We start from the raw sequence: 23855 nt of genomic DNA on the forward strand, positions 1-23855 counted from the left end.
AATTTTTAAGATAATCTTTTTTAATTTTTCTAGTACATCCTTTATTCCTATATTTTTATCAAAAAGGATTACACTTGTTTTATTATTATTGATTGTAACCCCTTTTAGAATGATCACAAAACTTTCTTCCTTCTATCTCTGCTTCTCTTCTTTAATAAATTTCACCTATCATTACCGCTTTTGAAGCCCTGCCTTTTCTATTTTCATTTACAGCTGCTTTACAAAACCAATTGTAATTACTGTTTAGTGATCCATCACCACTTTATCCCTGTCTTTTGTGAGCCCAGTCTTTCCTATCATAACTATATCAAAAGTTTCTAAGAAGTCCCCCTTTTCTCTTATGTTTCTTATCCCCTTTTAGTTCCATGTAACTACCGTAACATTCTTATCTTATCTTGGTATCCTTTTCACCTGCTCTTTTATTCTTTTCTTGCGTCCAGAAAAATTGTTTATTTTCTAGCCTTGTTATGATACTTGCAGGTATTTCAAAGATCATTCGTTTACCAATCCATTATCTATTTGAATACTCTTAATTTGGACGATAAAGATGCCTCGAATTGTGAAGCCATTAGGAGGTCTATACCTCGTGATATATTGGAGCGTGAGATAGGAGAGTGAAGGAGCGAGTCTAACGACCCCCTGCCGAGCTTACTGCGTGTCAGACCCGAGTGATTCATACTTTAGTCATACCATACTTATTTAGTTACTCTTTGTATTGCGAACTACACTTTACAGCGGTAACATATATGTATTTAGTGTAATAATATTCAACCTGTTAAATATTACTTTAAACTGTGGGTAAAATGTGAAATATGTATATATTCTTTTCTATTTTAATTATTTATAAATGACTACTGCATTACTATGGTATTATAAGCAAATGTGTCTTTTATAATGAATTAATTTGTAAAGCTAAGTTAATTAAAATTTTCGAACATTATTGATAAACGAGTTCATGTATACTAGTTACATTGTTAATTGTTATGAAATTATGTACATTTGTGAGAGTTGTACGTGGTTCTACCACATAACTTGAATAAATTTGATTATCTCTGTGTGTGTGTGTGTGTGCGTGTGTGTGTGTTTAATAAAAGTGATATGTGCGGACTTCACGTGCTTCTAAAATATATATCAACTAGCAGCCCCCCGTCTCGGCTTCGCCCAAGACTTACTAAACGGAACACCGTAGTGTGTTGACATGTAATAAGACACGTTTTCAGTCAGAAATTTTACGTTTATTCCTGGCACTTTTTAGAACAAAAATCTTCTTGCTAAAAACATATTTGTTCGCAATCCATACAGTTTATTTAGCTGTAAAAATTAAAAAACATATAATTATGCTGAAAAGTACCGGGCGTTCCTTATACCATAAAATAATCGTTGGCCATAAGGAGCGGTTGATTTGCAGTTTCTTCCGTGTAATTTACGAAAAGGGCCATTTTTTAAAGATGATTACCAGAGCAACAAAGTCCTGGAGCTTAATCTCTACATTTTTTATTGCCACAAAAATGCAAATATATTTTCTTCTTATTTAAAAACCTGAATTTAGATCTTTAAAGATTTAAGAGATTACTGTGAGGGTAAAATGAAAAGCTGATCTCTCACGCAATGGATTCTTTATTTGTCGATTTTGAGGCTGCTGTTCCGATCTCGATAAATTTTCTGCGTCAGTTTCTTGAGGCCTAAAATTGTATTCATTAGATACATTTTAAGTTTTCCTTCCAATTCACCCTTTTGCGACTTTTTATTTTCTGTCACTTTGTAACGTTCTAATATATTCGTTAGCAAGGTAGTTCGACGTCCGATTGCCCTTAAAAAGACCGGTGGGCTTCTTAAGTAAACTCTTTCCTGACTAAAGTTTACAGCAATTGTGACTGCCTGGATACCTCAGGGTGATCTCCTTTAGCCTGCTGTTGAAGACCCAGACCGATCGGGAGAAAAACTACAAAGTTCGAAGCTTTGGAGCTAGTTGTAGAGATCTTTACCAGCGTCTCCTGGTATAACGCCGAAGACGTTGGTGTTTGAAGCACCTTTTTTTTTGCACACTCAGTTGTTTTGGTGATTTAAGGTGAAGAGATTGGTTTGTGACACTTGCCCCTTGGAGACTGTCCCGTTAGCTTAAGTTTTTTTTCCCTTCATTGCTGCTAAGTTTGCCTAGAGCAGACCTTGAAGAGGATCGGTGATTCCTGGTTGAATGCTTAGAGTCGAAAAGGTAACATAGGGTCGTCAGTCACCGGGGTTCACAGCCTTGCGACGAACAACTCCGCTCGTGACGACTGCCAGTGAATGACTGTCTTGGTTTAATAGTGGTCGTCTTTAGTTAACATATAGTCTTTTAGTCGACGAATCGCTTCCACAAATGGTAGTAAAAATGTATTTGTTGGAAAATTACTTTAAACTTAAGTGGCCCCTAAAAGAACCGATGAGATTGATGGTTAAGTAGGGGACGTAAATGCTAACATTGGCCCTGAAAAGGGCCAGTGGTAAAATTTCCAGTCATTCCTTATTATTATTCTTGATGATGGAGAGCCAGCTGCGGTTAGCTTGACTCTTACCCCCGGAGTCTCTGTGGACGGAGACCGTACATGAGGGCCGTACGCCGCTGATCAAAAAATATTTCGTCTTCGGGTTGTTCCCCGGATCACCAACCGCTCATCGTTAATCAGGAAAATGTGGGGATGCCGTTGGGGAACACGGCCACTGAGAAGGAAGCCGTTATGGCTGCCCATGCCCCTCAGGGCTGTTTTCCCTGGCTTACATTTGTAGTATAAAATTCTCTGACGGCACCAGGCCAGATTGTGGTACAGCCATATAACTAAGAAGGGTTAGAGCAGGATATGCTCTGGCTAGACTCGTGTCCGGGTGTTCCGCCGGAGACGTCATCGGTTACACTACATTTTTTATGGGTGGCACTCGTCAATCCTGGAGGTTCAGGGTAGTAGGCCTACATTACTTACTCATTGGAGAAGAGCGTCATCGGTAACCGAGATACCCAGCTACACGACGATCATCTCCATTCTCGATGGAGCTCGATAAATTGCCAGTAGACTATTGCATGCATTTTCGCGATGCTCTGGCCTGTTATAACCACCTTATTCAATTCTGTTGCAAGTAGCTCCGATTTTATGCCGACGCCACCTAGCGGATCCTACTGAACTAAAGTGAAAAGCTGGCGTATTTTTGAAAAACTTTGTGCTCATTTATTGCTATTGTTATTAAATTTTTCAAGACAAAAACCAAACTAAAACCATCTAGAAAGTGTCATGAATCAGTGTACAAAATTTCAGCAAAATCGGTTCCGTAGTTTTCGCGGTTAGCGATTACAACGGTTTTAGCGACTTTGCTTTATATATTAGTAAGATAACATGGCAGATGCGGACGTCCGCATAATTCCTCCATGTTATTGGTATATATGTTAGAAGCACGTAAAGTCCGCACAAGTCACTTTCGATGTATATATATATGTATACTATAGATACTGATGATTTTAATCGATGGGTGAGTATTATGTCAAATTATTGTGCATTGACCTCTTCCATCTAAATCGCGCTATGTAAATTTTTTATAGAAACATCGCGCTTATTTTTAGAGTAAACATCGCTGGAGTGCGGAAAACTTTGTCAATTAAAAATTACATAGCAGTGAAAAAAGTTATCCGCTTCGGCCAGGAGTCGAACCTGGGCCTCCTTCTTTTTAGGAAGGTGCGTTAACCAACTTCGCCACCAAAGCCTCGGCGGACACCCTTCTCCACTGCTCTGCTTAGGCGTGTCTTTAGGTCGAACGTCGATATTATAGATATTGATGTTATTGATCGATGGGTAAGTATTATGTCAAATTATTATACATTGACCTCTTCCATCTAAATTGCGCTATGTATATTTTTTATAAAAACGTCGTTTAAATGGAGGAGGTCAATGTATAATAATTTGACATAATACTTACCCATCGATTAATAACATCAATATCTATAATATCGGCGTTCAACCTAAAGGCACGCCTAAACAGAGCAGTGGAGAAGGGTGTCCGCCGAGGCTTCGGTGGCGAAGTTAGTTAACGCACCTTCCCGGCAAGAAGGAGGCCCAGGTTCGACTTCTGGCCGAAGTGGATAACTTTTTTCATTGCTTTGTAATTTTTAATTGACAAAGTTTTTCGCAAACCAGCGATTTTCACTCTTAAAATAAGTGCGACGTTTTTATAAAAAATATACATAGCGAAATTCAGATGGAAGAGGTCAATGTATAATAATTTGAAATATATATACATATATATACACTAGTTGGACTCTGCCCCCCTGCGCGCTCTGGATGTTAACCCCCCCCCCCACCCTTATTGTGTTACAAGTCTAATTTTTTTAAAATAAGCTTTGCAGTTATATCTTATAAAGCCTTAGAAAATAATAAAAATAATTATTAGTATGAAAAAATATATGTTAAGGTATATTTGACAGAATTCGGAAGACTACGGCGATTTTCGAAAATACTCGAGAATACACGTTCTACGCTGGGAAATGATTACTGGACTGCTTTTAAGAAAAAACGAAGAACAAGCTGCTAATTTTAAATAAAAGAGGTAAATTTCATGTAGAAAGAGAGATGTGCCCTTAACTTTTTTTTTTTTGGAGAGCTTTATTATTCCTTCTAGTGGCCCCCTTTTTCAAATAAGCTGTCTATCCTGTATGTGTCAATAGATATTTCTAAGACCTCGTTCTAAACTCTTATAACTATCTCCGCCCCCTGCGCGCTCTGCGCACCATCTCCCGTAATTGCAAATATAGATTTACGAAGTATAGAAAAAAACACGAATTATATTAACTGTTACTTAAAATTGATATATGTAAAAGATGTATATTGATCATAATTAATTACATAAATTTTTAACAATCATTTTTTATTTTCCCTGACTAATGCCTTATTTTATATATATTTGAAACGACAACGTATTGAAAGATTTCAAATATCGTCAAAAATTAAAAAATTTCGATATTGTTGGAATCACAAATTGATGTTTTAACAGTATCATTAGTTGATTGTTATTTTTCTTTTAATTATTTATAACTAAAATTTTGGCCCATTGGTATTTTTTTCTTCGTTTACTTTTACTTCGTGAAATTCATTTTAAAAAGTTACAAAATGTCTAAACAAAAATGTGACAGTGAATTAGACTCCCAAATTGCAACGAAAAAAAATTATTCCTTTTACATCTACATAGAACTTGAAGTCTAAATTTGAAGTGAAAGATAGATCTGTGTAAGAAAATTACTACTATTACTACTATTTTTCCTAAAATAATGAAATTAAAAAAAAAAAAATTTTTTCATCGATGGTCCTGGTGGATCTGAAAAAACTTTTCTATATAAAACATTAATTTATGATTTTATATCAATTGATAAAAAAATTCTTACAAAGGCTTGGACAGGTAATGCTTCTTTTCTGCTTCCAAAGGAAATGATCACTCACAGAACTTTCAGACTTCCTTTATACGTAAGCACTAAAGAAAGTGCGTTCTTTCAGTATCAGCCAAATAAACAAAAATTACGTAAAGTAGAAGTAACTCTTTGGGATGAACCTTCTATGATACCGAAAAAAGCGTTAAAAATCGTTAACAGGACTTTAAAGATTAATCCAGTAGTAATAAACCTTTTGGAAATAAAATGATAATTTTAGGTGGAGACTTTCGTCAAATTCTCCCAGTGGTAAAAAACGGAAGCAAAATTACTATTGTTCAAGAAACCATTAAATCTTCTAATTTTTGGCCTTTGTTTAATATTTTTTATTTAAAAAATAATATGCGATCGATTGATAAAAAATTTTCTTCATTGTTACTGGATATAGGAGAAAGCAACATTAAAACTCTTAGAATTCCTCAGACATAGAAAACAAACGGCATACGTTCAAAAATTTTTAATAATAATGATGATTCTTTTATTAGTAAAGCTATATTAACATCTCACAACGAACACACACATTTTTTTAACAAAGAATTTTTAAATAATATAGTAGCAACATTAGTAACGTATTAAAGTATTGATAAAGCAACTCACAAAGAAGTAAATAAATTAGACGATAATATTTATATTTATTTTCCTATAGAATATTTGAATAGTAATAAAGAAGGTCTTCCTCCTTACGAATTGAATTTTGAAAATTAACGCTATTGTTATGTTTATACGAAATTTAAACGTATCTGAAAGACTTTGCAATGTTACAAGATTACGAATTACAAAATTATTTAAGTACAACATTGAAGCTGAAATAATGACAGGTGAAAAAAAAGAAAACGAAGTCTTTATTCCAAGAATAACACTAACTACAAACAATGCTTCTTCGCTACCATTTATATTGTACAGAAAACAACTTCCATTTACCTTAATTTTTTCTATGACTGTCAATAAATCTTAAGGTGAAAGTTTTGCTGCCTTAGGATTATACCTTAGAAAACCATTATTTTCTCATTGGTAATTATATGTTTCATTGTTTATGTAATGCATTGCATTGTTGCCGTTTTATGTAAAATGTTTTCAGATGCATCATCATGAATGCAAAATTTTATCAGTGTGACAAATGTAACTTAAAAGTTTCAAATCAAGAGTGTGTATCATCACACGAAAAAATTCACAAAAAAAAATTGTTTATATGTGATCTATGTAGCATTGTAATATTAGAGAAGAAAAACTATTTGCGTCACACAAAGGAATGTCAAAACATTGAGAAAAATTTGAAGTGTATTAAATGCGGGAAATGTTTTGAAAGAAATTATTACTTTCAGAGACATTTGATGAGGCATGAAAAAACGTTAAAAAAAATATTTGTCAAAATTGTGGGAAAGGTTACGTAAGAGCAGAGCACCTAAAAAGACATTTTAGAGTATGTAATCAAAATAAACATTGTAAGTAAGTTTATCGTAACAAAATTTTTTGTTACGGTCAAATAAAATCATATGAGAAAATTAGACCATTTGTAACAGTTTATATTTAAGGCTTTACAAATTTATTTACATTATATATCCGTGAGCTGGGGGGGAGAGTGGTGGCGTAGCGGGGGGAGCAAAACCTCGCTCTAACTCTTACGACCATATAATATAGGAAGATATATACATACATATATATATATATATATATATATATATATATATATATGTATATACATGTTACTATCAAAGCAGATTGCATTCGGATCTGGTTCATCACAATACGTTTGTTTACGTTGGTAATCTAACCCATTTATTACGTGTCGGACATAGTCGTAGTTTATAATTACAAAATCCTTTATCTCACTGAAATGTCCTAAATATCCCGCTCGTCGTATGAGTGGAAAAAGAAATGGGCAGTTTTTAAACAAATTGTTAAGCCTAGAGTTACGAAAGAGTCTAAAATTAAAAAAAAAATGTATTAGCTATTTACAGGTAAACAATATATTTATTATAAATTTTTTAGTCTTTATAATCTGTTACTCCTTATTTAAATCCTTCATTGTCGATAAAGTTCGTAAGACATTTTTTTCTAATTCATACACTAATTCACCACATAAAAAAAAATAATGCAGTCAATAAAAAAAAACATTGCTTTCCATATTTAATATCCACCATATCATTTGCATTTTGCTTGCATATGTTGAGCGTCTGCTCCTCCATGGCAGACGATTTATTCTTACTCATCAAAAACACGGTCACCTTCTCGATTGAATATTTTATAATATTGCATAATAAGTCCCATTTTTATTTGCGTCATTCTAAAGCTTATGATTTCTTCTACATGTACCTAGTTTTGTGATAAGAGTTAAGGTATATGTAGGGAGATATCAGAACATAATTAATCAAAGTTTAATGGTCTCCATGCACATGCATATTAAACACTAATTTTCCAGCCACTTGTTTACAAAATTTTGCCTGGTGATGTGATTTACAATTTTGAGAGGTAATTCGTTTTATACTGCAGTACGAATCCTCCAAATTTCAGTCATAGTTAAAGTAGTTTGATTTCGTGATGAGCCACTTTAAACTCAGCAAGGTTTGCAAAAAAGGGGCAACCCTCATCTTACCTAAGAATCTTTAGCGCGCCTAGTAGGACGAATCATACCTTTGCTGAGGTTCTTCGCGTGATTTTGTTGACCTTAGGCCGGCAGTATGTGCATCTTTCCTTACTCATAGAAAAATTACAATTGCTGACCGTAATGGTGATTATACTATGCCCAACCAGCTATCTCAGGGGCTTTACTGGTCCTGTTTTGTTTTTGACTCTTATTAACTCTTGTGTTGTGTCTCCTATTGTAGAAGAAACCACTTTGCCGATGATCTTAAAATACATATCTGTTGCACACTGCTGAGCATACTGGTTGTTGCGTGCTATATGCAACAACACAAGCAGCATATTCGCATTAAGCGCGACCTTGTACCGTCTATTTTTGTCTATGATCCCTCATAGGGACTCAATAAAGACCTTAAGGATCATATTCAGCGAAGATATGTCTTGAAAGAGACAGGTATCTCGGGGGGACTATGCGGTGCATAGATTGCGATATAAGGCTGGTAGGCTGCCTTGGACAAAAAAAAATGCTTGTGAACGCCCTTATATTACTGTATTTTGATTGTGCTTTCCTGGTATACCTGGGCCTTTCAGGATATTTGGACGTTAAGTTACGTCGCCAGTGTAACACGGTTTTAAAATTGTTCTTCGGAGTTAGCTGCGATGTTGAACTGTTACCCTACTACGAGTGAATAGGGTGGTTGACAGTACGAATAAGGTGGAAAAACTTCTTGGGGTTGACTATTTACCTATCGACAAATGGGCCATAAAACTTAAGGGACTTTTTATCATATAATGGACCAAGAAGAACGCTGTGCTGCATTAAAATGTCTTAAAGATGCATTTGACCAGTACTTATTTGCCGCCAAATGTTTTTTTTTCAGCTGACATCAACTTTTGAAAAGTGAAATCTACCCCTGAAAACCACCTCGAAAAATTATTTTTTTTTAATTTATCTCTACACCTCATTAATATTTTCAAATAAAATTAATGACTAAAGATTTCTTACAAGTAGGTGCTTTTACTTATATAATTTTATTGACAAAGGGTTGCAACCTTTTTTTCTTTAAGGGTCAGAGTGGATTCAAAATCTGTTAAATAAAGTCAAGTGGGTTAAAAACTGCATGTATAATGAGAAGATAAAACATTAAAATTGAAGTATTTTGGGGTTTTGTGAACATAATTTTTTGGAGAAGTGTTACCCCTAACATCCACTTCTACCAAATCACAAGTAGGCTAACACTAGCCACAGAGTGTCTATTAATTACTAATTTCCTTGTGTGTAATATATAGCCGATAAAATATATTAGATAACCAAGCTACCCCTAACCTCCAAAACCCATAAAACCACCCCTATCAAACCAAAAGCTGGTAAACCCACGTAATTCTGGCCACAGGATATTTATCTATTATTTTTTTAACTAAATATATCTTACATCACAAGCGAAATATGTCCACAGAAATCCAACCTCTGACTCCTAACCAGTGATGCCAGACGGGACGGCATTTCTCTCAAACTAGAGTTCAGTATTCTAGAGACTCGCATGCTATAGGCTGGCGCTACTAAAGTACAGCTTAAAAGAGTCTCTACCCCAGTTCCCCTTCTCTTATACTCTCCCTCTCCATGTAATGTGCATGGTTACCCCAAGCTCGCTCAAACAGCTTATGAATTACATCTATACCCCCTCATATACAACATGCCGTACCTAAGTCGATATAATGATTTTCGTTTTTGCTGGTCTTACCTTCGAATCGCATCTGCGTATTCTTTTTTTTTTTTTTTTTTTTTACAGTTACTGTTTTAGTACAGTTATTAAAAGTAAATTATGCTTCTAAAAACTGCATAGACAATTATTTTTCATTTGAGTTTCGTGAATTGAGGGCTCTAGAAAAAAGTATCGTAGTTAATTAATAAGCCCTTATTACATAAATGACCCAGCACGATCTTGTCTTTTTATATTTGTAACAAATGAAAACGTGTATTAATGCACAAGAACCTTCAACAGAATTATTCAGTACGCTTGAGTCTTCTCCATTCTAATTCATTGTGATGTTAGTTAATTAACAAGCGCTTGTATTATAAAAGACTGAGTAGATTCTAGTCTGCTTATTAATAATAAATTCAATTTCAATTAACTATTAAGCCCATTAAAAGAATAATTATATGCGCTCGAGTCTTCTTTTGCTAGTTGTAAATGATGATGCTAATTATCTATGAAGTTTGATTTAACTATGTATTGTTGTTATGTTTATTTATTTATGTATGATATTCTTATATTGTATGGATAAATTCTCACGTAAATACAGTCATTCATTAACGTTGTTATATTGTACAGAGTTTTAGTAAAGTTGATCGATAACCAAATGTCTTTTCTTGAAAAAATGCTGAGCACATAATTATTTTTATTAGTAATGATTTTAATAAATTATTCTTTTAAAAATGTGAAATTAGCGAATAATAATAAAGCTTCTTCGTTTTAATAACGGAGTGTGCTATTTTTGTTGTTAAAAATAAGGGATTTTACATGGTTATATAGAGAAGCCTTGACTTATAAATAATTGACAACTGATATTTAGTAATAAACAAGCAAACTTTATCGTATAATGCTGTTTATTTGGCTTTATTTATGTTACGAACTTCTAGACTTATTATTATTTATAAATAAAATTTTAAACAAGTCTTGAAAACTGTTCATTAACCTGCCCCTAAGTTTTTAATGTTTGTTAATTAGAACTATTCTTTGAAAAGTTATCTGAACAATGTAAGGCAGTCCGCAAAAATTCTTTTATTATATTGTATTCCGTACTAATTTTTATTGCATCTATATAACTAATAATAATAATTCAATACTAAGCATCCAACATAAAAAAAGGAGTTTAGTTATTGATAAATATTACTATTAGTCTTTAAAATATTGAGACGTCAATAAATCACATTCTTATGTGACACTATATCCGTGCAACATGAAAATATTATATATAAACTAAAATACATGATAGTAATACATTGTTGAATCGAGATCCCTAACTCAATAATTAGCTTCATTTAAAATAAATTGAAAGACGAAAGAGCCTTGGATTATTCCTTTAATGAGCTTGATTGTAATTTATCTTTTAATTTATAAATACTGGAGGACTAAAGCGTACTAGATCATTTGGTTTTACGCAGTTCTTTAATTACGAACATAACAATTTTGTGTGTAGAAGATTTTAGTGTAATAGATGATTCTGTTTCAAGTGCTTGATTATACATGAAAATTTTAATTTATTACAAATATGAAAAGACAATATTGTACTGGGTCATTTATGTTACAAGCGCTTTTTAATTAACTTACATCACAACAAATTAAAATGGGAAAGACTTAAACGTACTGAATAATTCGGTTGAAGGTGCGCACTTGTGTATTACTTGATTGACATTTTAGTTGATGTAAGATGGAAAGACTAGAACGTACTGGGTCAGTTTGTTATAATCACTTGTTTGTTTATTAACATTATAATAAATGAAAATTGACAAGACCTGGGAGTACTCAAACATTCTTGTAATGGTGTTTGTTTTTAATAATTGAATTTAATTGAGCTACTTGTTTAATTAACACTATTGCTTGTTAAAAACGAAAAGACTTGAATATGCTACATGTTTGAGTTAAGGATGCTAGTGTACAATTTAACATTGTTAATTAGTTATAATCAATACACACGCGCTTACTGGATTATTTACTTTAAGGCGTTAGTTAATCAATTGATATCATTTCTTAAAAATAAAGGAAGAATTGCATCACTTGTTATTACTCAGAGATAAATTTTGTACCATAACAGTTCAGAACCCTACTGCAGTGCTATAGTACGAATGAATCAGGCTCACCTCGTCTCAGGGTTTGTACGCATACAGAACAGCGCAGCATTGAACAGGGCTCTCCGAGTCCAAACGCTTGAGCTCAGACACCCCCCTCCTTCGAACTTCTACAGTTCAATGCTGCGCTGTACTATATGCGTTCAAAGTTTAGGTTAGGTAACTGGCATCGTCCATATTATAGGAGCTCAGTGATGCATCGAACTTCGGCAACACAATCACTCGTACTCCTATGATACAAAATTTATCTCTGTATAATTATTGGGACTTGAAAAGTATTATTGATCTCTATTTAGAGGTGTCACTACTGTTGATAAGAATGAGCTATTATTATTACTTTTTCACAAACACAATAATGAGAACATCCTTTTTTTCTTTAAAGCCCTTAATTCACAAAACTCAAATGAAAAATAATTGTCTATGCAGTTTTTAGAAGCATAATTTACTTTTAATAACTGTACTAAAACAGTAACTGTAAAAAAAAAAAAAAAAAAAAAGAATACGCAGATGCGATTCGAAGGTAAGACCAGCAAAAACGAAAATCATTATATCGACTTAGGTACGGCATGTTGTATATGAGGGGGTATAGATGTAATTCATAAGCTGTTTGAGCGAGCTTGGGGTAACCATGCACATTACATGGAGAGGGAGAGTATAAGAGAAGGGGAACTGGGGTAGAGACTCTTTTAAGCTGTACTTTAGTAGCGCCAGCCTATAGCATGCGAGTCTCTAGAATACTGAACTCTAGTTTGAGAGAAATGCCGTCCCGTCTGGCATCACTGGTTAGGAGTCAGAGGTTGGATTTCTGTGGACATATTTCGCTTGTGATGTAAGATATATTTAGTTAAAAAAATAATAGATAAATATCCTGTGGCCAGAATTACGTGGGTTTACCAGCTTTTGGTTTGATAGGGGTGGTTTTATGGGTTTTGGAGGTTAGGGGTAGCTTGGTTATCTAATATATTTTATCGGCTATATATTACACACAAGGAAATTAGTAATTAATAGACACTCTGTGGCTAGTGTTAGCCTACTTGTGATTTGGTAGAAGTGGATGTTAGGGGTAACACTTCTCCAAAAAATTATGTTCACAAAACCCCAAAATACTTCAATTTTAATGTTTTATCTTCTCATTATACATGCAGTTTTTAACCCACTTGACTTTATTTAACAGATTTTGAATCCACTCTGACCCTTAAAGAAAAAAAGGTTGCAACCCTTTGTCAATAAAATTATATAAGTAAAAGCACCTACTTGTAAGAAATCTTTAGTCATTAATTTTATTTGAAAATATTAATGAGGTGTAGAGATAAATTAAAAAAAAATAATTTTTCGAGGTGGTTTTCAGGGGTGGATTTTACTTTTCAAAAGTTGATGTCAGCTGAAAAAAAAACATGCGTCGAATATTTTTTTCAGTATAACAACATACTAAAAAATTATTAAAACCGGTGGTGTAAAGTTAGGGTGGTTCCCTTGTTAACTTCTTAACAAGTCATAAACAAAACTTTAAGTAATGTAGGAAACATTATTAATTCAGCAATGTTTCTTAACACTAGCACAGCAATGAGTTAGGAAAGTACTGCAATTGTACTTTTCCGCAGAAGAACGTCATCATCAAGTAAATCAAGGCTAGAGATTCTTTAAACTAAGCAAGAATCCGTCTCTCTGAATTAAGTTTTATGGCCTATTTGGCGATAGCAAACGGTAACGAAGGTACTACCAGCAAAAACGAAATTGATTCTATCCACTCGGCTACGGCGTGTTGTATATGATGCCATACAGATGTAATTTATAAGCTGTTCGAGCGGGCTTGGGGTAACCATGCACATCACATGGAGAGAGAGAGTATAAGAGTAGGGGAACTGAGGTAGAGACTCTTTTGAGTTGCACTCTAGTAGCGCCAGCCTACAGCATCCGTGTCTCTAGAGCACTGAACTCTGGTTCTAGGGGAATGCCGTCTTGTCTGGCATCACTGCTCCTAACCCGCCCAATCCTATGAAACCTTTTCTACCAAATCACAAGCAGGCTAACCCAACTAATCCCTGCCGAAGCATGTTTATTAATTATATTCTTTGTTATTCAAAGTATTTTACATGACCAGAAAAATATACTAGATAACCAAGCTACCCCTGACCTCCAACTTATAGCCACAAAAACCCAAAAAACCACCCCTATTGAACCACAAGCAAGCTAATCTTTCTTAACCTGGATAACCGTGTTTTGAGATAATTCATTTTTTAAATAAATATAACCTACATACTAAGAAATTTATGACAGCAAACCATTGTACCCTTAACCCAATGAATCCCTAAAGAACAAAATTACCAACCCACTAGCAGCCTACCGCCCTCAACCCTGTTCACAGCCCTTTTATCGCTTATTTTTTCTGGAAGTAATTGTCAAATTGAAATTTAGAATAACAAAAGTCACGTAGAATAACAAGTGTCTCATGTAATATGTTGTCTTATTATTTTAAAAATGAACTTTATTTAAAGTAATTCTTACAAAAGACTATATTTTTGACTTATAGGTACATTAAAATAATAGTTATGAGAATCTTTAAAAAAGTGTTTAAAATATAAAGACTTTTAACGTAAATCATAACTTATCAGCACTACTTGATCTGAAAATTGCCTGACGGAATTTTTCAAACCTCGAAAACAATATACATCAAAAGGTTGGATCTTCCCTGTCGCTCCAGTGAGAATCTTTTTAATATCAAAAATTTTATTAGTTGGCATCGCTTTTTCCACAACTTTATCCTAATGTTCACTTAAAGAATTAAGTAAAAGAATAGATTGAGGACCTATATTTAACTAAAATACTTCTTTTAACCAAGTTTTGAAGTGCCCCGAAGTAAATAAAATGTTGTTATGAAATAGTTTTCTATATTATTGCATTATTATACATTAAAAAATCTTACCTGTACATAATTTTTTAGTTTTGATGCTTCTAGGTGCACATTATTTTGTTTTACAAAAGTTGATTGTATTATAGGACCGAGTTAACTGGTTTCTTCTTTTCATACTTATAAAATTGGTGATAGAAGTTTTCTTGGAGCTAATATAGTTGGTTTAACCGTGTAACTGTGCGTCATCAATGATACTGACTCTACCGAACATTGCACTTGTTTTTCTCTTTCTATCGCTAATGTTCTTTCCGAACGCATTTTTAATTGGAAACCACTCTGATGTTAGTTATAAACAATTGCTGTTCTAATTCTTTGTAAAGACGATTTCACGTCAGCATCAAAAACTTTAGCGCTATCATAAAGCTCTATTAAATTTTTTTTATTTTTCTAGACACAACTGTATGAGATTTTTTAATCTTTACTACCTAATTCACAGAAGCCGTGAATCTAACATCTTCTCAGCCAAGCTCTGTTTTTACTTGTAACGCCTATTTACGTATATTCTTTTTATGCACTATCGAACCCGCTTCAATAGCCACTTTTAAATTGTGTAATGCATATTGGCAGATTCGGGCAATTTTTTTTGAAAAGTACTACCTTTATTTATTGTTTCAAAATTTAACGTTTTTCAACAATCATGTACACATTATTTAACTCGAGTGCTGCATCTATTATTATTTGTTTCAACTTCTCTTACTGATGATTCAATTTTCTTAAATTAACCTTACTCTTTGGTATTTTTAAGTTTTGAAAATATGCGAATAATAAGTTCAATACGTTTAGAGAACTAACCTTTTTAATCAAATCTAAAATGACAGCATTAACAATAAATGAACATTTTCTTCGCAGTTGTAAGGTATTACCAAAAAACCCAGTCTAATACATATTTTGTTTTACAAATCACAGCATGTAATTAAAAGTTCATGTGAAAAGTAAGGTAAATACTTACGTAGTAATCAAAAATTTTATTTTTATTTCTATACATAATATTATTGTGTTAACAAAATTTCATGTAAAAATAAACGTAAATGTGTTTATACATACAAAGTAATAAATAAGTCACCTAAGTTAAACTGTTAGAATTTATTAAATGCAAGGCAAATGTTTTTCCCAATAATGTTTGCACAAGAAATTATCTTCCTCGAAACATGCATTGAATAAAAATGCAGATAACTTATGCATCATAAAAATAAATATAACTTTCTTAAAAGAGCAATTATGATAGTATTAATCCAACACTTCGTTATGAATTATTCTTTAAACAAAAAACAACAGATCAATACATTAAATTATCACACTACTTGTAAGTGACAATTAATACCAAATAAATACATTAAAATTCTTAGATAAAAAACTCAATCCAATTTTAAATGGTGAAGAATTAAATACTCTTCTTTTAACTTATAACAATAGCAACTATTAAATTATTTCAAATATAAGTATGTATGAAATTCAAATTATATTTTATAATTATTTTATGAAATTATTTCTCAATAAGTTATTAATTATTTTATGAATTAACTCTAAAGAATTCACGAGGTGGACACAGCATTAACAAAGATTCATTCTGAAATAATTTTATTGTATCACATATAATTTTATAACTATTCAGAATCATTTCATGCTGTGTGGATACCCCTAAAAATCCTAAAGCAATCAAAAAGCTGGCACATCATTAACATAGAATTCATTCTGAAATAATTTTATTGTATCACATATAATTTTATAATAATTCACAATAAACCCATGCTGTGAAAATACCCCTAAAAATCTTATATCAGACTTAATTTTTTAAATTTCAAACGTATTTTTCGAAGTGGCACTATCATTTATTATTTACTATTGTTGTGAATTGAAAAAAGAGTCTTTAATTTGGTAGGAAATTTTCACATCAAGTAATGCTGATGAATTAAGACTTGAATTTACACTTCATAAATAATGAAATAACACTACAATCACTGGTACACAACCAGTTTTCTTCACTGAGACATACGGATATTTGAAAATATTTTTGGTATACCAGTGGCTACATTACTCAAATACTAGATAAAACTGACAATCCTATTAATTTTAGTTTTAGAAAATCTAGTAAAGTCAACTGCAAAGTAGAAATATGTGAGAATGTTACAATAATACGATGTGGTCCGTGTAAAAAGTCATTATGTTTCAAGCACTTTTTTAAAGATTATCATTAGTGTGAAAACTACGTCAAATAATACTTTTTAATTTACCTGTAAGTCAAAAATATGGTTTTTTGTAAGAATAACTCTCGATAAAGTTTATTTGAAAATAATAAGATAGCGTATTATATCAGATAATTATTTTTGTACGTGACTTTTGTTATCCCAGAGTTCGATTTTACTATTATTTCAAGAAGAAATAAGCAATACAATCGCAGTAAACAGGGTTGAGGGTGGTAGCCTGCTTGTAGGTTGGTAAGTTTGTTCTTTAGGGATTCATCGGATTAAGGGTACAGTGGTTTGCTGTCATACATTGCTTATTATGTAGGTTATGTTTATTTAAAAAATAAATCATCTTAAAACACGGTTGATCCAGGTTAAGAAGGATTAGCTTGCTTGTGGTTCAATAGAGCTGGTTTTTCGGGTTTTTGTGGTTAAAGGTTCGAGGTAAGGGGTAGCTTGGTCATCTAGTATATTTTTCTAGTCATGTAAGATACTTTGAATAACAAAAAATTGAATTAATAAACATGCTTTAGCAAGGATTAGTCGAGCTAGACTGCTTGTGGTTGGGTGGGTCAAGAGTCAAGGGTCGGATTTCTGAAGACATATCTTGCTTGTGATGTGGGATATGTTAAGTTAAAAAAATAATAGACAAATATCCTGTGGCCAAAGTTATGTAAGATGTACCTTCTTGTGATTCTTTAGAGGTAGATGTTACTCGATCGAAAATTCAAACTATGCTGCCTAGTTGGCAAAGTAGGGCCTAGCTAGGCTGCTTTGGTAGGGTCTAGGTATGCGTGAAACGGGGCGTGAGTTTGGCGCTAGCTAGTGCCTAGCTTGGTAATAAATCAATAACTATGTATACAAACACACACACGCATATATATATACATATATATACACATCTATCTTTCTATATTATATAGTTAACTCAGTGGGGCATTCCACACAAACCCCCAACCGCCCCCCATTAGCCCCCCACCGTCCCCACCAACCCCCCACAAAATAAGGTAAAATTCCGTTATTTTCTTGCTTATTTCGACATATCGTAGTTTTTCTCAAAACCCACACCGACCCCCCACAGCCACCGACCCCCCACGCATTTTTTTAGGGTCCCCCACCGACCCCCACAAAACATTATATGTATAGTATAGAAGTATAGTATAAGTCTTTATTAAAGCCAGGGGGTGCAATATGGCTTCATGGTATAATAACAATGTATGTTTTAATATTTAATCAAATAGTTACAGATTAGTGCACAATACGATAATCGGCTAAACTTAAATACAATCATATGTATTTCGATTTATTGGATCCCTTGGTTTCTTTGTAAGCATAAAGTTTTTGGTGGGCTGACTTTTTTTGTTAGAATTTTGTAACGTTGCATTTTGCCAGCCCTGTCAATGTGTTAAAGTCTATTATCACATTCCTACCGAATCACATGGAAATATTGTATAGTATTTTTTTTCGAAAATTTATATAGTTGCTAATGGTTGGTGTCGGTAAACTAAAAGACTCACATGATTTACCTTCCGATACCAAAATTTCATTAATATGTAGAAGAGCACAATTATTATTATCATTATCGAAGTCGTCCGTAAACATTTTTTATATTCATTCCATATTTTATCTCCTTAAATGTTTCCTGAAATCAAAAACCAAGCAAAAAATTGTCTTAACTAATATGGAAACATAATTGTTATGGCTTCTTTAAAAATATTGTCGATTTCAGAATCATGTTCTATTAAACCCATTGCAATTGCAGTATCCCTGAAATTTTTATATGTTATTCCATTATGTTTTTTAACGTCTTCAAACGATGTAGCCCCATGTAAATTATTTAAAACAAATTTAAAAACAAAGCGTTAATGATCTTTTGGAGATACTATGTTTAATCTACCTATAGCAATATTTTTTAGTGTAATTTTCCTTTTTTTCTAAATTTTTAGTTTATTGTAAAAAATGTAATGTTCTGGAATGTTAACATATTTTAGTGATTTTGCAAAATCATCTACTTTATTTAATTCAAACCAAGCTGTGAGGGGTGTTTGATAATTTTTTATTACATTTTTGATATTACTTTATTCAAATATGAGTTACAACTGTATGACTTCTACCGCAAATTGGATATTCTTGAAATCTCCAAGCTGCTTCCATTGGACTTACTTATCTAGCATCTACGTAACTACTAATTTCATCTACTATTTCTTCATTTAGTTCGTTTGATTTCTGTTTAATGTATGCTCTGTTACTACCCTTATGTACGTAGTTATAAATCTATTTTATGTTTTGTATTGATGCACAATATTCAACGTCAAAATGACATTTATACTTCATTAACAAAAATTTATTGTATGGAACAACCATTGAATTATCAACATAATTCTTATCTATGTTCAGACTTTTGTAAATATGTTTTTCAGACATATTATTTCTTTTCATATATTGTGGGTAACCGTTATTTTTAAATGTAGTTTGGTTTGTAAAAGTTTTTGGAAAAATTTTTGTATACTTTTTGTGAGAATCATTTATACATGGACTTTTATCTGTATAAGGGCCATGAAGCATGTGTTTAATCACTAATTTTGTAAGTGTTGTATTATTCGAAGGAATTTCAGCCGAAATAAATTTATTGATTTGTTCAGGTGTTAAGATTTTCTCATCAGGATGTAATGTTATTAATAAGTGTGCATGTGGTAAACCACGTTTTTGAAATGCAATAGTGTAAACGTATGCTAATACTTGACCAAAATATTTTTTTAAATTATGTCATCTAAAATTGATTGTAATTTTGTATGGAATAACCGAACTGTAATATTTGGAATATCATTTGGTGTTTCATTTTTTGGAAATTTGTTTACCAGATGCTTCAATTCTTTCCATTTAGGATTACATGTCACTGTAATGAATAAGTCTGGTCTACCGCATTTTCTCATGATAGCCATTGCATCTTGATAATGTTTCTGCATGTCTCTCGGACTTCCTATACACGTAGAAGGTAGTATATAAAGATTTTCTATTTTTTTCTTCTTTTTAAAAATTTTCAGATAAATTTGATGCACTGTTAGCTATCGCATCTAATAATCCTTTGTAACACTTTATTCTTAGATTTTTTTGATTGTATCTCAAATAATTTAAACGATTATGCTCAATCATAATGTATGAATGTATAAAAAATTGTTGAGTTAACCTTCCTCCGTATATTAAGGGACTAAAATTTTCATCATCTGGTCTGTAGGACAGCCTATTTGCGTAATATTGCAACATAGAAAGTTTTTTGTTTAATTTAGAATAACTTTTGAAGTAACCAGTACTCCACCCTAAATCTCCTGAAGGAAAAAATAGGGGAAAAACCATTGGATCTATGAAATGCGAAAGCTTATTCAAAATCGTTTCTGTAGGATATGTGTCTGGTACTTTCTTAGAGTAAAGACAAAGATCAAAGTTTTCTGGTAATCCCGAGTTTGATACTATAATTGCACTACATTCTGCAGTCAATGGTTTATTATACGTATGTTTTTGTTGATTATTTTTACGTAAGAAAATCATTTTATAATTTGGTAAATTTTCTATATTAGTAATTTGATGTAAATGTTTGTATTTCTTAGCTATGGGGTTTTTTTTTATAGTGTAAGTTAAAGTATCAATGTGTTATTTGAGTAAATTAGTATTTTCTATTGAATTCAGTCTCTTTTCAATAGCAATTTGATCATCATGTATATAAAGTTGACTATTTTTCGGTGCTTTATCGATATCGAATTTTAAAGTATTTGGTGTAACATGAAAAATTTGTCCTTAAATTTTAATATTGTATACACCTTTTCCTTTTTGTTCTATTTCTTTCCATACTAATGATGCAAAACTAAAAATACTATTGTAATATCGAATTAATACCCTACAATTGGTATCATGAAGTAAAAAAGTTTTCAATTCTTCATTATATTTACTTAAAGGACTTAGACGAATTTCTCCGTTATGACAACATGTTGATTTTTTTCTTTCTTCTTTCCAAAACTGTAAGTAAAAATATGTTTAATGTCAATAATTAACATAAATAGAATATTGGATTTTATTAAAAAGTTGACGTGTTTTTTTATTTCAGACAATAACTTGAATGTTTCAAGATAACTTAATGTACCAGGAATCACAAATTCCCACTAAAAATTCGACGTGGTGATATAATTTTCCAACAATTACTTTACTGTGTAACTGAAAAAGTTAAGAATAAATTAGAATAAATACACAAAAATTATAAAAATGTATTTCCTATAAAATATTCAAAAGTTGAGGGGTTGGCGCGCAGTGCTCGCAGGGGGGCGTAAGCCCCACTAGTATATTACCACTGATGCCCCCCTGCGCGCTCCACGCGCCGACCCCCCACTAACAGATTGAGTAGACAAAATAACAACATTAGTCGTGTAATTATCAATGCAGACTGAGAATGAGTTCACAACAGCAGAACACGCGACTCACAAAGGAGTTGATAAAACAGATGATAACACAAATACTAATTTTCCGATAGAATTTTTGAATAATATCAGAGAAGGTCTTCAACCATACGAATTAAAATTGAATAAAAATGCTATGGTACTGTTAATAAAAAATTTAAACATATCAGACGGTCTGTGTAATGGCTCAAGATTAAAAATAACAAAATTATTTAAGTATAATATAGAAGCAGAAATAATAACGGGAGAAAAAAAGGAAGCAAAGTTTATACTCCTAGAATAACATTGAATACTGGCACCTCACCTACTGACTATCTACAAATCACAAGGACAGAGTTTTGATTCCTTAGGATTGTATATTAAAAAACCTTTATTCTCTTACAGACAGTTATACGTTGCTTTATCAAGATGTAAGAATCAAAAAAAAATTTTTATTCTAATTGAATCCAAGAATAAGTATTGTTTGGAAAGAAATTTTTCAATAATTCAAAAATACGTAACTTCAAAGATCGTCACATTGAAACAGACGTATGTTAATTCATAAAAACCATGAAAAATAAATACGTGAATAATGTGGAAAGGGTTTTAATAGAACAGATGGGTTAATACGACACATGAAAAGTCACAACATTAAGCTGAAAGAATTAATTATTGTTTTAAAAGCTTAATTATGATTGTCTATTTAATTAAACCTCCTCCTGAATTCTGTCTCTTTGTTAATAAAGTACTCAGGTAATCAAGAATTTTATATTTGGGTAAAGTAAACATGAACCAGAAAGAGATTTTAAATGTAAAAGTTCAATCAAGTCAAACAAATAATGGCACTTCAGAGACAAATAGTGATGGGGAGCGAATTGACAGAGGGAGACCTATGATCAGTGACTTTAAAAAGCTTGAAAACGAGGTATGACTTGCGTACTAAATTACGTATATTTTTTAACATTTAAGATAGTAAAACATTCTATAAATAAGTATTTTTGGGGGGGGTGGAGGAGTAGCGAGGAGGAGTGAAGGGGGAGGTTACCCCAGTATAATTTTATCACAAATGACTTAAAAACAAGCAAATAACTATGTGAATCGAGGGGGAGCTGAGTGGGAGTGGGGAAGGGCTAAGACTCACTTTCGTCAATACAACTATACAATATAGGGATATATATATACTAGTGAGCTCACGCCCCCCTGCGCGCACTGTGCGCCAACCCCCCAACTTTTGAATATTTTATGAGAAATACATTTTTACAACTTTCGTCTATTTATTCTTATTTATTCTTAACTTTTTTATTTTTCAAATTTAAAAAACTTATTTTAAATAAATTACATGAGGCTGCATCGTTCAAAGACGTTAAAAAACATAATGGAATAACATATAAAAATTTCAGGGATACTGCAATTGCAATGGGTTTAATAGAACATGATTCTGAAATCGACAATATTTTTGAAGAAGCCATAACAATTATGTTTCCATACCAGTTAAGACAATTTTTTGCTTGGTTTTTGATTTCAGGAAACATCCAAGGAGATGAAAAATGGAATGAATATAAAAAATATTTTACGGAAGACTTCGATAATGATAGTAATAATTGAGCTGTTCTACATATTAATCGAATTTTGGTATCGGAAGGTAAATCATGTGAGTCTTTTAGTTTACCGACACCAACCATTAGCTACTGTATAAATAATTGCGATATTGAGAGACTTGTGTAATACAAAACTTTGGTTTGGTGATAAATTAATAGTATTAGGAGGAGATTTTTGACAAATCCTTCCAGTTATAAAAAACGGTAATAGAACTATAATAAGAGAAGAAACTATTAAATCATCATTTTTATGGAACTTCTTTAAAATTTGAAGATTACAAAATAATATCCGGTCTAGTAATAACGAATTTTTAAAATTATTGTTAAGAATAAGAGAAGGTGACATAGAAACATTTAACATTCCTTTTTATTTTTTTTTTTATGTATGGGTAAAATTTATTAATTAATAATACATATCATAAATGTATATCGTGTTTATCTATTGTACCAATTTTAGCATTAATTAAAAACAGAATAGAAATCGACGTAAGTCTTCGTGGTTTAATCAGGCTTTATAAGATGACTCATAAAGTGATGTGAAACTTTCATTGTTTATATTAATGATACTCTAAATTTAACTTCCGTTTATGTACGTAAAAAGAAGAATTGTGTATTAAAGGACTATATAAGTGATGATGATATGATAATTATGCCATGAAAAAATTCGTCGGGGTCGGTGGGAGGGCCGTAGGGGGTAGGTGGGGGGATGTGGGATGTTTTGAGAAAAAATACTATACAATATTTCCATGTTGTTTGGTAGTAATGTGGTAATAGACTTTAACACATTGACAGGGCTAGCAAAATGCAACGTTACAAAATGCTAGCAAAAAAAGTCAGCCCACCATAAACTTTATGCTTACAAAGAA

The 23855-nt window shown here is 32.2% G+C and overlaps 1 protein-coding gene and 1 non-coding gene across 4 annotated transcripts in view; one reads left to right on the forward strand and one right to left on the reverse strand.

Annotated features, from left to right (window-relative positions):
* LOC106645178 (jumeau) overlaps positions 1 to 23855 on the forward strand; it is a 188531-nt gene that overhangs the window by 45889 nt on the left and 118787 nt on the right. The gene's annotated exons all lie outside the window — the stretch shown is intronic.
* TRNAF-AAA (transfer RNA phenylalanine (anticodon AAA)) lies at positions 3657 to 3729 on the reverse strand. The gene has a single exon. It is a non-coding gene; the product is annotated as a tRNA-Phe (tRNA).

The sequence above is a fragment of the Copidosoma floridanum genome, unplaced genomic scaffold (genome assembly GCF_036245765.1).
Source record: "Copidosoma floridanum isolate Cflo_tuat_1 unplaced genomic scaffold, Cflo_Japanese_pri ptg000024l, whole genome shotgun sequence".
NCBI classification, from domain to species: domain Eukaryota; kingdom Metazoa; phylum Arthropoda; class Insecta; order Hymenoptera; family Encyrtidae; genus Copidosoma; species Copidosoma floridanum.